Source organism: Balearica regulorum, chromosome 3 (assembly GCF_011004875.1).
Source record: "Balearica regulorum gibbericeps isolate bBalReg1 chromosome 3, bBalReg1.pri, whole genome shotgun sequence".
NCBI lineage: Eukaryota > Metazoa > Chordata > Aves > Gruiformes > Gruidae > Balearica > Balearica regulorum.
Window position 1 is genome coordinate 33,361,186 of NC_046186.1, and position 15,223 is coordinate 33,376,408.

Below are 15,223 nucleotides of genomic sequence, written 5' to 3' on the forward strand. Positions count from 1 at the left end.
GAGGAGGAAGGAGCGGCAGAGAGGAGCTGTTATGGACTGACCACAACCCCCATTCCCCATCCCCCTGTGCCACTCAGGGCAGGGGGGCAGAGGAGTCGGGAATGGAGGAGTAAAGTTGAGCCTGGGAAGAAGGTGTGGGGGGGAAGTGGTTTAGGTTTTGTGTTTGTTTCTCTCCATCCAACTCTATTTTAGTTGGCAATAAATTAAATTAATCTTCCCCAAGTTCAGTCTGTTTTGCCTGTGATGCTAATTGGCGAGTGATTTCCCTGTTCTTATCTTGACCCATGAGCTCTTTCATCTTATCTTCTCTGCCTGTCCCATTGAGGAGGGGGGAGTGAGAGAGTGGCTAGGTGGGTATCCAGCAGTCAGCCAAGATCAACCCACCAGAGGGGAATGTGGAGGAGACATAGCATCTTCACTCAGCTAGATATTTATCCCAGGGAAAAAAACCAAACAACAAACCCCACTTCTTTCTATATCTAACTCCTTTGCCGCACTTTCCCTACATGCTCGTTCAAGGCCAGGTTGGATGAGGCTTTGGACAACGTGGTCTAGTGGAGGGTGTCCCTGCCCATAGCAGGGGGGTTGGAACTAGATGACCTTTAAGGTCCCTTCCAACCCAAACCATTCTATGATTCTATGATTCCATGTTTACAGAGGCAATGGATCTATGGACGTTCATTTCCTCCCTCTCTAACATCATCTGTGCTTGCTGTTTCTTGGTGAAGACACATAGTCTGGCCATGCTTTGAGCCTTGACTGTCTGCCTCAGCTAGAGAGTACTGTGGCAAAGCAACAGGGAACTTGAAGGCAAAAGAAAGCTTCCCAGGTATCTGTGGAAGCAGGCAAACCAGGGGGACAATTCATTGCCACAAGCAAAAGGCAATTATCCAATGCTGGAACTCAGGTAAATGTAGCAGGTTATGGCATTTTCATTAATTTTGCTTCAGTGGGTCAAAACATTTAGCAAAACCTCTCTTCTTGGCACTAGGGGTTTTCCATGTGATAGACTGTCCACATGGCTGTAGATGATATGCCAGTGCTTTAGGGGTCTGTGAAGATTTAGGATACTGCATTTTTGTCATATCCAGCACAAGCATAGACTAGGTGATTCCTTTCCTCTTTGGAACTCTCCAAGGATAGTTCGAAGCATGTGCAGACTCCTACAATGTTTCTCATTCAATTTGTCTTCTTTAGGTTAACAGTCTGATTCTGTTCCATATTTCTTTACATGTCATATTTTTTAGCCATCTCAGCATTATTGTTACTCCACACCATTCTCAAAGCTGAGGCACAAAACCTTGGATCGAGACCTCTAGGTTACACCTTCAGCATTATTCAGCATTATTAAGGCTGAATTACTATAGCTCTACAAATCTATTCATACCACCCATCACTAAATTACCTGTGCTCAGATTTTCCTTCATGCTCCCATTAAGGAAGATCTGCATACATTCGTCTGTCCTCATATCACAGAATCATGGATTAATTCCATCTGGAAGGGACTTCGGGGCTGTTCAGACTCTGCAAAGAGCCTGTCAATCTTTTGCTCATCGTCCCTGACAGTGTGCAGCTGCTCACCTCCTCCGCAACTCCTTTGCCTGCCAACAGCTCCTCACCCAGTGCACATATCCCACACAAGGACACCACCACTGTCCCCTGCCCCAGCCCTGGGGCAGCAACTGGGCAGTGCCTGCTGCCTGAGGCTGGGATGGTGGCATCCTGCCCCAGAACTCTGTCTGGGTTGAGGCCCCCAGTATGCTGAGGCCCGTGCTTTCTCCCAGGCAGGAGACTGTGTCCCATGGTGCCTCACCACTGTCTTGGGTTTATGCATATAAAATCTTTCTGGTTTTAGGTATATGCACACACCATTTTTATATTTTGGTTCTTCCAGTTGCCTGAAGAAGGCTTTATCCACTTCTTCCTGATCAGGTTGTCTGTAGCACACACCCATCACTATGTCATTCATGCTGATCTACCCTCTAACCATAAGCTCTCAGCTGGCTCATCAGCCCTCCCAAGGCAGAGCCAGCTGCATTCCCACTGCTATCTCACATAAAGGCAACTTCCAGTTGTGCTGATTTCCCAGAAAAGGTATGAGATCTTCCCCTGTCATGCTGGTATGTAGGCTAGTCCTTATTTGTGTGCATATCCTTAGAATGGGCCCCTTCCTGCTCCTTTCTACCTTGTATTGATTATAAGGTCTCTTGTTCACATCACCCCACACCCTTTGCTTGCCAACCACTTCCTAACTTGATTACAGGTCATCATCTCTCTCCTCCCTCACTTCTAGTTTAAAATTTCTCCTCATCAGCTTGGCCAGCATGTTGGCAAAGACATTTTTGCCCCGCTTGGTCACAGGCATCCCATCTACTCCAAGAAGTTCTTGATCATCAAAAAGGCTTCCAAGGTCTTGAAGATGAGTCTTTGTTGTTGACACCAGCTGTGCAATCCCTTGTTGACCTGTAGGATCCATCTACTCTGCCTCAAGACTTTTCCCTCACTGGCAGGACTGAGGAGACACTGCTTTGCCCCCCTGTGCCCTTGGCCACCACCCCTGGATCTACGCAGTCATGCTTGGTATGCTCCAGGTCTCCCCTGACATCACTGGTGCCCCCATGAAAGAGCAGCAGGGAATAACAGTCCCAGAGATGACAGGCCTTGGCAGCCTCTCTACGACATCCCCGCTCAAAGCCTCTATCAGGCAGCAAACCTCCCCACAAACCTCCCCAGCAAACCTTCTCTAATTAACTTGTTTGCAGCTTTATCTCCAAAGAGCTCCCAGGAGTTCCCCTAAGATCCCAGAAGTTCCCAGAACTTGAAGCTGAGCCCAGCACCTGCTGTTGGCTGCCTCTGTTAGCTGTGCTGTCAGATATCTCCTGCTTTGGCTTCCCAGCAATGCTGTGCACAAGGGTGAAGGCAGGGGATTCCCACCTCTGAGGTCTTTGGACATTAGGAGTTCTCTCCCACCTCTGGCCATCTTGCCAGGTGGGATGGGCAGTGCTGTGAGGGCCTGTGTCCTTGCAAAGTGGCTCAGGCTTGGCTCCCCATCTGGGCTGGCCCCATCTCTGCCCCATAACAGAGGATGATCCAGGCCCCATATGAAAGGAGAAGAGTTGGGGTTTTTTTACTAGTCTCCTCTTTCATTTTTCATGACCTTTTTTGAATATAAAGGTTGAGGGATTTTTTTCTCCACTAACATTTTGTTTTGAAAGGTTGGCAAGCTTTGCTGGTACTAGCCTAGAGGAAAAAGATACACTTATGGGGAGGGAGAATGCTTAGACAGTAAGCTCAAGTGCCATCATGCCCAACATGGCTTTTCATCTTGAACAAATGTAGGTGAGAAGGTGCTGCCTTCGAGGTCTGAGTGAAGTCAGACAAGAAAACTAACAAACTATGAAAACTGTGACCTTTCTCCATGACAGAATTGAAAAGATAGTTGGAGAAAAAAAAAAAAAAAACAAAAAACAAAAAACCCCACAATACAGTTCAAAGTCCTGAAAGGAAGAAAACAAACTGGAAGAGTGTGGAGGAGGAAGTTCTGGTCTCACAGCACTTAAGTACAGGCTCAGTTTTGGGGGTGCCAGTATCCCACTGATCTCAGAAAGTCTATTTAGTGAACTGAAACACATACACTCAAGTGCTTGACTTAGCCTGTGTACTTCTCAAAACTCCAGGAGATATCTCAAGCAAACAAAAATTTAAACAGTGGCATTCTTACAGCCCAAAGATTTTTAAAAGGTGATGATTTTGAAAACCTGGATGCAGAAGGCCCGAGGCTGGCTGGGAAGAGTGAGGTGTTGTTTTGTGAATGAGTTATCATAGTGTCTTCTGATTTAGACATAAGCAGTTGAAGAGGTGACCTTATTTTTACGTTGAAAAAATGTTATCAGATGTGACTAATTGGAGACTGGAGGCAAGGGAGAGCTTAGAGGCACAGTAATTGTTCTTGTCTGATCAGAAGGATCGAAAAAGAATCCCTTAGAGAGCTAAATTAAAAAATGAGATTCCTGTGGCATGTTGATCGTAAGATTGATTTCTTCTGGACATGCCTGGACAAGGAGAAAAGAGCTGAACATGATTAAATACAATTTTGCTGCCAAGGAGCCGCAGAATTTGTTCTCCTTACTACACGCCTTGTTCTATATAATGGTCACATTTCCATTTTTCTGCTCAACAGTTACACTTAAAAAAAAAATACAACTCTTCTATTCTTTCAGGAATAGAGGATGCACTTTCTGCCTGTGAAATATTGGTGTTCACAGGAATTTCAGTGTTAGGGACCTCAATGAATGATTTCTAACAAAAATTTTCAATTAAGGAATTTCGTTTCAAGACTATTTTGACCTTCTGTCTTATGGCTGAGGACACATAAAGACCACTCACTTAAAGACTGAGTCTCCTGTGGCATCACAGCGTGCATGCAGTAAGCCCAGAGTACTGGGACTGAGGAGTGGGAGACCTTTGGGAAGCCCAGCGCAGCCAGCTGCCACCACCAGCCTGCCCAGTTCATCCTCTGGAGCCTGTCACCAGTCAGGACTTGGGCCTGGAGATGTCTGAGCTGTTGTGGCAGCTGGTGCTCTGGGTGGGCACATCTGACTAGGAAAAAAAGAGAAGATGCTGCTGTCCCCTTTATGTTCACCCCTGTCTGGACATGCTGGCATTTCCAAAATGGGACTTCCCCCCCCGCCTAAAAACTTCAAATCTTAATGCCGTCACATGCAATACAAAGTGAATGAGTGTACAGCTTTGTGATGGAGTATTGTGCAAAATGCCCTTGGGGAACTTCCTTAGTATTATACAGCCTTGATCAGGAAAAGCCTCTGGGAGGGGCAGATCCTGGTGTACATACATGGGGCGGTCGGAGTGGGAGGTGTCCCGTGCCCAGCAAGCGCAGCTGGGATTCGCTTCTTTAGGTTGTGCTTCAAGGTCTCCTCTTTTTTTCAGCTACAATGAGGTCTCACCAGGCAGGGACATAAAAACTGGTAAAATGGATGAAGCCAATGATGGGCTGAAAAATTCTCAGTCCTTTCTCTTGAAGCAGAAGAGCAATCACTTGATAAGGGAAGAGGAGAGATTTGAAAGCACATTGCCTCTACAAGATTTCCTTCCCAGCCCTCCTGCTCTGTCAGGGCTTTTCCATCACCTTGAGAAAGGGATGCAGAATACATACCTACATGAAGCACGCACTTCAACAGATCATTTCTCTCTCACGATGGTTTTCAAATCTTCTAACACGCAGGCAGTTGCTTTGAGTGGCTGAACCTGTCTGAACCTTGCTCGGGATCCATTCTTCTCCGTTTGCCTTCACAGCTGCACAGACACTTTTCAGAGGCAAACTCTGTTCCTGAAGAGTGGGACAGGGCACTCCAGAGTGGGGCCATCCCACGCAGATGTTTGCTTTGCTCTGGGGCTATTTGGAGAAATGAGCATGATTCACATAGGCTGTGCCTTCTTCCATCCCTCCGTTTCTCTAGCTGAATTCTTCCTTTTCAATAGATGCACAGTCAGCTCACACCACACTGCTGACGTAAATGACTGAGTTTCCTTCTTTACTTCTTGATTTATCTTCACTACAGTGCATGAGATGATAGATAGATAAACATAAGTTGGTCTCCTCAATGTCCTCTTGATGTGCGAGTTACAGAGTAGTCTTGAGTGTTGAAGATATTTCTGTCATTGTTGCAGGCTTTTCTAGAGGGGGTGTCTTGTTAATGCCAGTGCCGGATCTTTGCATTCCTCTCTGCTGTTGCTTTTATTACCCATTTCTGTTAGCTAAGGACAGAAGAGCCAGCACTGCTCTCTGTGACTGCCCTTTCCCTTCTGAGGCTTCGCACTCAAGTGCAAGCCGGACATAAGATGCTTTTTTGTGTGCTTCTTAGCTAGGCACTTCATCTTCTCTGGCATTCAATGTCTTGCTAAATTTTTCTTCAGCTTCACTAACAGGTTTTGTAAATTGATGTACTACAAATACTAGTGTTTTCAGCTCTGGAGTGAATCCCAGAATAAAGAACCAGTATTTTTCCATTAAAAATAAATAAAATTAAAACCTGACTTTCAAAGATGAAGAAAAGATGTAGGAAATACAGTAATCTACTAGAACAAAATGCTAATTTTTGTTTCATATTTTATGGCATGTATTGCTCTGTTGTTTCAGTATTACAGTCAATGATCAAAATAGGTCAGTTCCCAAACCGCAGAGGACTGAAATGTCTAAGATCAAAAAAGCAAGGAAGCAAGCAAGGAGGGAAGGAAGGAAGGAAGATATTATTTGTCTTCCTTTGTAAGTCTGGTTTGATTAAACTCAGACTAAAAGTTTTAAGTTTTCCTAATGCCCCATGAGAAGTAAAAACATTTTAAAATAAAGTTAAGACAGGTTGAGCTTTCATGTAATTACCAGATCGCCGTATCAGAAGAGGAATTTATCCTTTGGCTGATCTGCAGGAAGGAAAGAAATGTATTATCCCATTACACAGATGAGGAACAGAAACATAAAAGCCTAAACTCCTCCTGTCCCATTTTTTGCTTCTCACCAGGACAGCTGTGTAGGGGCAGCAGTGTTCCCTTTAGCATTCATGGAGCAAAACAGGCACCTCCAGAGAAGAGTTTCTTAAGGCAGCAGTCATGCTACCTCCGTGAAAATGCTCAACACCAACAGCTCCAGTGCTTTCACAATCACACATGAGAATCCCAAAACCACAAACTGGCTCAAATAAAAAGATTTAAGAAAATGCACCTGGGGGGGGGGGGGTGTGTTCCATTTTCTGTGGCTATTAGGTAGAGATGTGTCACAGCTTTTTCTTAACCATAAGACCCAAAAAGGCTTTTTTAAAAATATACATGTAAGATTCTTGAGTAATCTCACATCTATTGATGCTAAGGTTTTAAGGAAAAAATGATGCAGCTCTCACAAGCTTCGGCCTAAAGGTAGAGAGCTGGCAACCTTCTATCTCCCCTCTCCGAATGATAGATTTGAAATGACATTTTTTTTCAGCAGGGCTTCCCTTGCCCCACTTAAAAATTTGCTGTTGTTGTTTCATGTAGCCAGCCTGACCAACGAAGTGGTAATTCACGGCTGGCCGGCTGGTATTAGATGCTCACCCCACTATGTGTCCCTGCCAAGGCTCTGCACACAATTCGCTCTATTGAAAAGCCAGCTCGTTTCCACTTGCAGCCAGCTCTATTCATATTCCTCTCAGAGTTAGTGACAATAAATATTATAAAATCACACAAATCCAGATGGCGTGGGTTGGAGTTGCCAGCTGTTCTACCACTTGTGAATTGCCTCTCTTGTCCTGCAGCTTGGCTTCCACAGAAAGCATCTCATCAGTTTCCTTTGGTCTCATTGCATTTCTTTACAAGCCATCCATCACCCGCTCATCCTGAGATATTTTCAACTTTCACTGTAGATATATGAGAGATAGAGGCAAAGCAAATTGGAGGCAGAAAATCAAAGAATCTTTCACCTCAGAAATTGAGGATTATTTTTCAAACAATGACCTTAACCTCTCAACAGTGTCCCAGTTTTCACCTATGAAAAGAGACCACTTCAAGAGTTCAGATGATTTTTTACTAATTCTCTTTTATAGGAGACATAGCTAAAAGAGAAGCAAAGCTTCTCTAATCTTGCCGGTAGTTATCATTGCAAAATCAGGAGGAAATCAGTGCCAAATGAACACAGAAACTGAAATACTGTCATGACCTGTGCGAATAGCGTTGTGTAAATCCTAAACATTCTGATGATTACCTTGTTTTAGCTTTGAGTTTTGACTCTTGTTTCCTCTGAGTTTTGACTCTTTGAGCCTAGAGTGGTATCTGCAGGCCCGAGGCAGTCTCCAATTCAGTGAAATTACCATCCAAATGATCACCAGGGTTAGGAGAAAGACTGCAACATAGCTGTGGTCAGCAGTGCTGTCATTAACATAGACACGAACATTGATATGATTAATGAATGTGCAACTGCCATTAGTTTGGGTCCTCATATTGGCTGTCTTCTGAGTTTTTTTGTTGAAAAGGGATGCAGACAATAGTGAGTGGGAGGCAAGGGAGCTGAGACCAGCCCAAAGCCAGGACAGTGAGAGTAGGGGAATAGAAAGTCTGAGCCCAGAAGAGCAAGCAAAGCCACCAGCTGTGGGGACATGCTGTAAGTCAGCAGGCTCTTCAGCTGTGGCACCAGAAGGGAGCAGGCACCAGTAGTGGTACAAATGCTCACAGCTGTTGCCCTGGCTGGTACGATGGTTTGGGGCTGTGGTGGTGGGATGAGGGTGTTTGAGCAGGGAAGACCATCCTCTGGGGCCCTCCAGGCAGGCGTCTGAGGCACTGAAGTGTCTTACCAGCAGTCTATCTCATTACATTGCAGCAAAGATTATTCAATTACGTTGTTTAATCTACTCTTTCCCTTGTCTAGCTACAAAATTGAAAAATAACAATAATGATGAGGCAGGTCTAGTCAAGCCATGAGTCAAGTCATCCGGCTGGGCTCAATGAGGCGCATGGTCGGGTGCAGGCACAGCTACAGCGTAGCTCAGGCAAAGCCCTGGGATTAGGGGATAAGCTTAACCCCAGCTTCCCTGCAAAGCAGGGGAGGCCCCCAGTGAGTCATCTCACAGTTCTTTCTCCCACAGCTCTTCTCACAGCAGTCTGATCCCGGGTTATGGGGCTGCACTAGATCGGGGCTTCCCTTGAGCACAGCCAGCCAAACCCCTCATGAGATACTGCAGAGCCTGTTGGTGCACCCAGGACCCTGATATCAGGTTTGCACTTGGACAAAAAAAGAAATAAATCAAGAATTGTGAGTAAGGGTAGTTGTTCCATGAGGATCTACAAGAATGATCGCTGGTCCTTGAGGACATTCTGCTCAAGGTAGACTCAGGAAACTTTTGCTCACGCTACAGGAAAGTGAAATTAGATTTGCAGATCCATAAATGCATCAGGATTTTGAATGCAACGTAAGTCTCTTCTGAAATATTTCTACTTATCTCCAAGTCAGTGACTCCAGTCAGTTCTGGCTGAGAAAGTGAATAGGCAACAAGGGGAGCACCCACCTCCAGTCTATACACAGCCAATCTCACAATGGCATGAAAGCTTCTCTTTTCATCCCTAAATCATGACTTCAACGGTATCCCTGGGTCAGAAATCCTCCAATCCAACAGATTTCTTTCTGTGTCTTTTATCTGAGCATCCCTCCTTTCAGGTCATTTGCCTCCAGACACTGGAATTTTACCATTGGAGCCTGCCCAGAAGTGGGACATCAGGCTAGGAAATATGTGACTTAATAGGTAAGACAATTTAGGGTTAGGTAGACTGAACTGGAATTATCTGGATCACAAATTTCACATTTGGTATGCTTTCTTAAAATTTGATATTTTCATTTCATATCAAAGGATTCAGTCACCAAAGCCCTGCCTTCACCTTTGCTCTTAGACTGCTCACACCAAAAGACTGGGATTTATATAATCTCCTAAATTATTCCTGACAAAGTGGGCAAGGCTTGCTGGGATTTACTCAGGTGCCAATGGAGGAAGCATCTCTGGCACAGCTTTCATCCCACTTCTAATTTCAACAAACCAGGTCCCAGAAGAGTTGGATTCTGTCCAGCGAAGATCCTTGAACTACAATGTGACTCTCATTATAGAAATTTATCATCCTTCTGAGTCTCTATCAAAAGATCTTTGTAAAGTCCTGGCCAAACTCTGCCTTGAATTTACCTGGTAGGAGGCCTATTATCTCGGTAGCAGTGCAGCAAATGAGTCAGCAGAGAATGTGCCACAGGGTTTGTTACTTAATCATTCACATCTGCTGCGTTAGGGGACACATCTGAAATAGGCATCAGTGTTCCCACCGTGCCCCAGGGAGGCACTTACCCTATGCGAGTGTGACTCAGCAACATTTCTGAATTATCTGATGGTTGCAGGAGATTTCAAGATTGAAATTTTGTCAGCAGCATTTTATCCAAAGTGGTGGAAAGCTTCTAAAAAGTACTATTGGGACATATTCTTGCTAGCTTTATGGCACTGGGCCTTCATTACCATAAACAAACTCTGATACCTGAGTGTAGTCTTTCGGGGAATTTCATATACAGCCACGGGAAGGCTCATTGCGATCACCTACACGTGTGTCCTTAAAAGCAATGCTGCTCCCCATGTAGGCTGGACCTGAGCTGGGCTCTCTCTTTCCCAAGGGATGGTGGTCTTTCCTGACAGCAAGGAGCAGCGAGGCTGCACTGCTGTGGCATGGGGGTCACAGGTTTGTTATAATTTTCGCTGGGTGAATGGAGCTTGGCACCAGGTGTCTGCACAGTTTAAGGGTGGGATAACAGCAAAGGGCTTGAAAATATGGGCACTGGTTAAGAAAAGAGTCCCCAGAACAACCAGCCATGCACCGATGGGCCATTACCTGTTGTTGAAAAAGCACAACCTGGAGAGCTGGGAAAAGCCTGCTTCTGCTTTAGGAAAGGGAGCAGCAGGTGAGCAAGGAAAGAAACAAGCGGGCAGCAGGGTGAGGTACCTGCTGTAGCCTGGAAAGCATCTTCTCCTCCAGGATGGGTAGTATGTACCCCGAGGTGGAGGCCAAGGGCTGGGAATTGCCTCGAAACTCAACTGCCTTATAAAAGGACTGAATTTGGGGGTGGGGAGGAGAAAGCAGATGCCCTCTTCAGATCCAGCTTTCCTCACTGAAGAGCTCCTGGGCGTGATCACCTCCACCACAGTGACTGAGGCCATGAAGGACTGTGGCCACTAGTGCCAGTTACACAGGCCAGCTCCATGGTGTTGGGCACCCACAGCTCACATTGGACGTGATCACTAAGCTGTGATGGCTTTGAGTGTGCAATGGCAGTGACTGAAGATGAGTAAGAAGCAACCACTGGTGTGTGTGTGGGGTGGTTGCTGATGCATGTCAGCATAGCAAAGGTTTATTTTACAGTTTAAACTGTAAAACAGGTGCTATTATCACTGTGTCCTTACTGTAAAAGAAATAAAGAGAAAAAAAGAAAAAGAACTCTTTTTTTTTTTTTTAAGTGAAGAGTTAAAATGTAGGGTTTCATGATAAACTTTTCAAAACAGACTGAAGAACTAGACTACTCCTGAGCTTCCTCTAGATGCAGAGAAGCACTTCATAGACTTGCTGAAAGCACTTGTTAATTGAGTATCAGCATTAGGTGCTTTGTAGTTTTGGAAAATTCTACTACATTTCTGCATTTTTAGTTAACTAAGTGCTACAGGTTTGCCTCCAAGTGACTGAGGGTCCCATACAGGGCTGAAGGTCCCAAGTCCTAGTTCTCAGAAGTAATTCAAGGCCCTAATTTCAGCTGCCAGCCTGGAAGTTGAAAATTCAAAGCTTCCTTGTTTAAGCTTTCAAAGGAAATTGGAGAAGTGAAAATGTGAGGTTTCTTTTTTTTTTTTTCTATTTCTATTCTGAAATTTGAAACAGCTGCCACAAAATGTTTATAACCATACATAGCGCTCAATAAATGTCTAAACCTGGAAGGAACTACGCATGAATTATGTGTGATTTATACATTAAATAAAAATAGAAAGAGCCAGCTGAATTTTAAATGTTCTTCCTACATTCAGTAAGCCTTGAAATTACGTCTATAGAATATTGCCTGCAAAAACATCTAATGCATTGCATATACTATACAAAAATATTTTAAAAGCATTCCAAGAGTTTATCGGATAAGACAAATACTTGGGCATAATTAACCCTTCGTAAAATGGCTTTTCATAGGCAGAATTCTTGGAGAATAATATTATTTTTAAGTTCACCCCATAATATGCAGACCAAGGTTAACCGTAAGGAAAGGTCTGAGCTGCAAGTAATTGCTGCAAGTGAGTGCACTCAGGCAGGTACCCACAGTAAGCCCAGCGGGCGCATGATTTAGCCTGCAGGAATCAGACCCCAGCGGTGAGGTAGAACAAGCCCCTGCCCAGCCCTGGAGCCCAGCCCTGAGTGGCAGATCCCAGGCCAGCTCTGAGAAGGCCAAATCTTCAGCTCATCTCCTTACGGGGAAATGAAGTGTGCTTGATTGCAGCATCTTTGCAGAGGTGGGAGCAGGGCCACGTTACCCCCCTGAGCCCAGACTTGGCTTGAGTGGCTCTCTGTGCCAGCTGGGAGCGACAGTTTTCCAAGGTGGGGACAAACCTGGGGACTGGGGTATTTCCAAACACCCACTCCTCCTGCCCCCGCTGGGGAGAGCCACACTTCAAAGAACAGGCTTCATGTAGCTGAAGTGCAACCTTCATTTTGGGTACAAATGAGTCAATAAAGTCATACTAGAGTTTTGCCTACGATGTAATCCACCTCAGAAGATGTCTGAAGCTAATGTTTAAAAAGCAGTGTCATTATATATGTCTTTATTTAGTTGCAAAATACTTTGGTAGATACTTTTGCTCCTTCTTTGGAGGATTAATTTTAAACTGCAGATACTCTGCAGTCATGCTTACTGATTTAACTTTGAAGTGATAATACTTGGCCCATTTGACCCCAGGGATTGAAGATATTTAATATTTTGTCTTCCAGTTTATTACCCAGCCCAGACAGACAAAGCAAAATAAATCCATTATAATAATTTTAAGAAGAGTATTCCCAGGTATTGTTAGGTAAATCAGATTTTTGCAATTAATGTGATAGTTATAAACATTTTAGTGCTTGTTCAAGATCATCCTCATATGTCAAAATAAAATATTCTCATCTCAATTTTATGGCACAGCTCTGTTTGTTAGAAAAATATTTCAGCGAAACAAAAAAACAAAACAAAACCTTGAGGTTTAACTCCCTAAACTACAGAGGTAGTTTAGATTCATTTCAGCCGTCTCCACCGCCACTCTATACATAATAGAAGTGCAAGTCTCCTTGCACAAATACAAGAGCTGTCACCTCGGTCCTTCCTTGCTGTGTGCAGGAGTGTGGTCTGCATGCCCCCCCGTCACCCCAGCAGCTGAAAATTTGCTAGATTTCATCCCCCAAAATAAAGCAAAGAAGGTGAATGCATGCCCATGAGATACGCGTGTATTTCTATCCACCGTCACATTTTCACGGAGGTGGGGACAGAGCAGTGAGCTCTTTACTGACCCAAAAGCACCGACAGACGGTGCATCGCTGCATTCCTACATGGGTGCCTGCCCCTTCTGCTGGGGAAGGCAGCAGGCAAGGTGTGGGGTGCTAGGCCCATCACCCCCTTGTTCCATCTCCTCCAGAAGATGGTTTGTCCCCATTTACCTGGGGCCAGCTAGCTGTGGGATACCAGTTTATGTTCTTACCCTTGTAAAGAGCCCCAAGAAAACTTTTCAGAAGTGGCTCTGGTGCCCATGAGGGTCAGTGCTCACACAGGAAGGATCTTTTTACTGCAGACAAGCTCAAAGTCTGGAGTTGCTGGTACAACCGCCAGCAACGTATCTAAGTGTCTTTATACACGCCACAGCCGGTTAGTTGTGAAGTTTATGCTCCAGGGGTAGAAGAGGGTAACTGCCTTGGCAATGAGTAGATGAACCACCACAGTTGCCTCAGGGAGCTGTAACTGGGTTTTCTGGGGAAAACCAACACACTAACACATCAGATTATCGGCTACCAGTTCAACCCCATCCCTGGGTGACCTGACGACGTGAAAGTACGTTAATAGAGCCATGTTAACACCAAGCTTCATTCGAGAGACAGACCATGCATGAAGCCTTCCTTCTGTGTAAGGAGCACCTGCTTCTTCTCGCTTTGAGAAGCAATATGTGAGAATCGGAAACACCCTCCAAACCTGCTGGGCTCTTTATAGAGCTACATAAATCTGCAGTCCCATCGTGTCAACAACAGCTTACTGCAAAACGGGAGAAATGGAGCTGAAGCAGTCCAATTCACCAGCTTCAGCACAGGATGAATACAACCAGCAGCTTAAGTGCTTTCCTGTTAAGTTCAAGCAGCCAGTTGCTGGCAGTGCTCTGGAGGGTCTCTGCCTGCACGATCATAATGGATATTTTACTCTTTAATGATAACAGTGTTTTCATAGTATATATTTTTCTTAAATTAAAAAAAAAAAACAACCCACCCAAAGTTTTAGTAAAGCTCACTCTAGGCCTTCCCTTGTTCCTCTGTTATCCATGGTGGTTTTGCCACTGACAACAAAAGAGGAGGACCAGAGCCTTTAATGCCCTACTTTTAAGTGTTAATACATTTACAGAAGACTATACAAACAAGCGTCGGACAGCAATTACACATTATTAGAGCTACACAATATTTGTACATGTTGCTAAAACAATGCTGCTAAATGAAGAAGCTTTATTAGTTTAGAGTTTTTGGCTGCTGTTATTAAAAATATATTTACCTGAAAGGAAATCCAAGTATTTCATTTTACAAACGATTTAAAATATAGCAGTAAGCAACATAAACTATTGCTTTTTATGTTTATACAATTCTTTTGGCATAACACTGCCATACAGTTACAGAATTATAAAATATATCTTTATAGTGCATTACAAATCCAGAAACTGGTTACCACTCCTACCACATACATATGGTATTGGTACTACCAAACATGCACGGCATTCTGTAATTAAACACTGCAAAGGAATACAGAGAAGAGAGCAGGACCATTCATAAAAACTGACAGGTAGCAGTTTCATTTTGCAAATAAAAATTGGTGGGTTTTGGTTTTTTTTTCTTTTCGCTGCACTTTTTTCTTAGAATACATTTTAACAATGAAGTCTATGATATTTCCAAATTTTATCAGTGTAAAACTATACCTAACCATCTGTTGTTGAACTCAAACGGCATAAAGGACAAACAACCATGGAATAGGTTAAAACACAGAAAAAAAAGAGCAACTAATGATTAGTAAACATGCTTCAGCAGGTCCCAAAAATGTAAGTGCCATAACCTTTTTTTTACTGCAAAACAATAATTTTCACATAGTTAGTCACAGTAGTAAATACATTCAGTATAGTTCACAATAAACTTTAGTTGATGAATACGCCACTAGACTTGTAAGCGTGGTAGAATTAAAAAGTGCTGAGTTTCTAAGAAGAGACTTCTTTCAGAACAATTTGCCAATTCTCACATTTGTTATTTTATAGCAAACAGCTTAATGCTTTTGAAAATAAATATAAAAGTGATTGTAAGTGTAAAGCCACAGGAGGTCCCTATTTAATTGATGCCTATAGCTTTTGAACTATATTTTAGGAGTCCATTAGGTATGGCATATATTAAATATATTCTTTAAAATAAACTCTGGCTTTCCCCA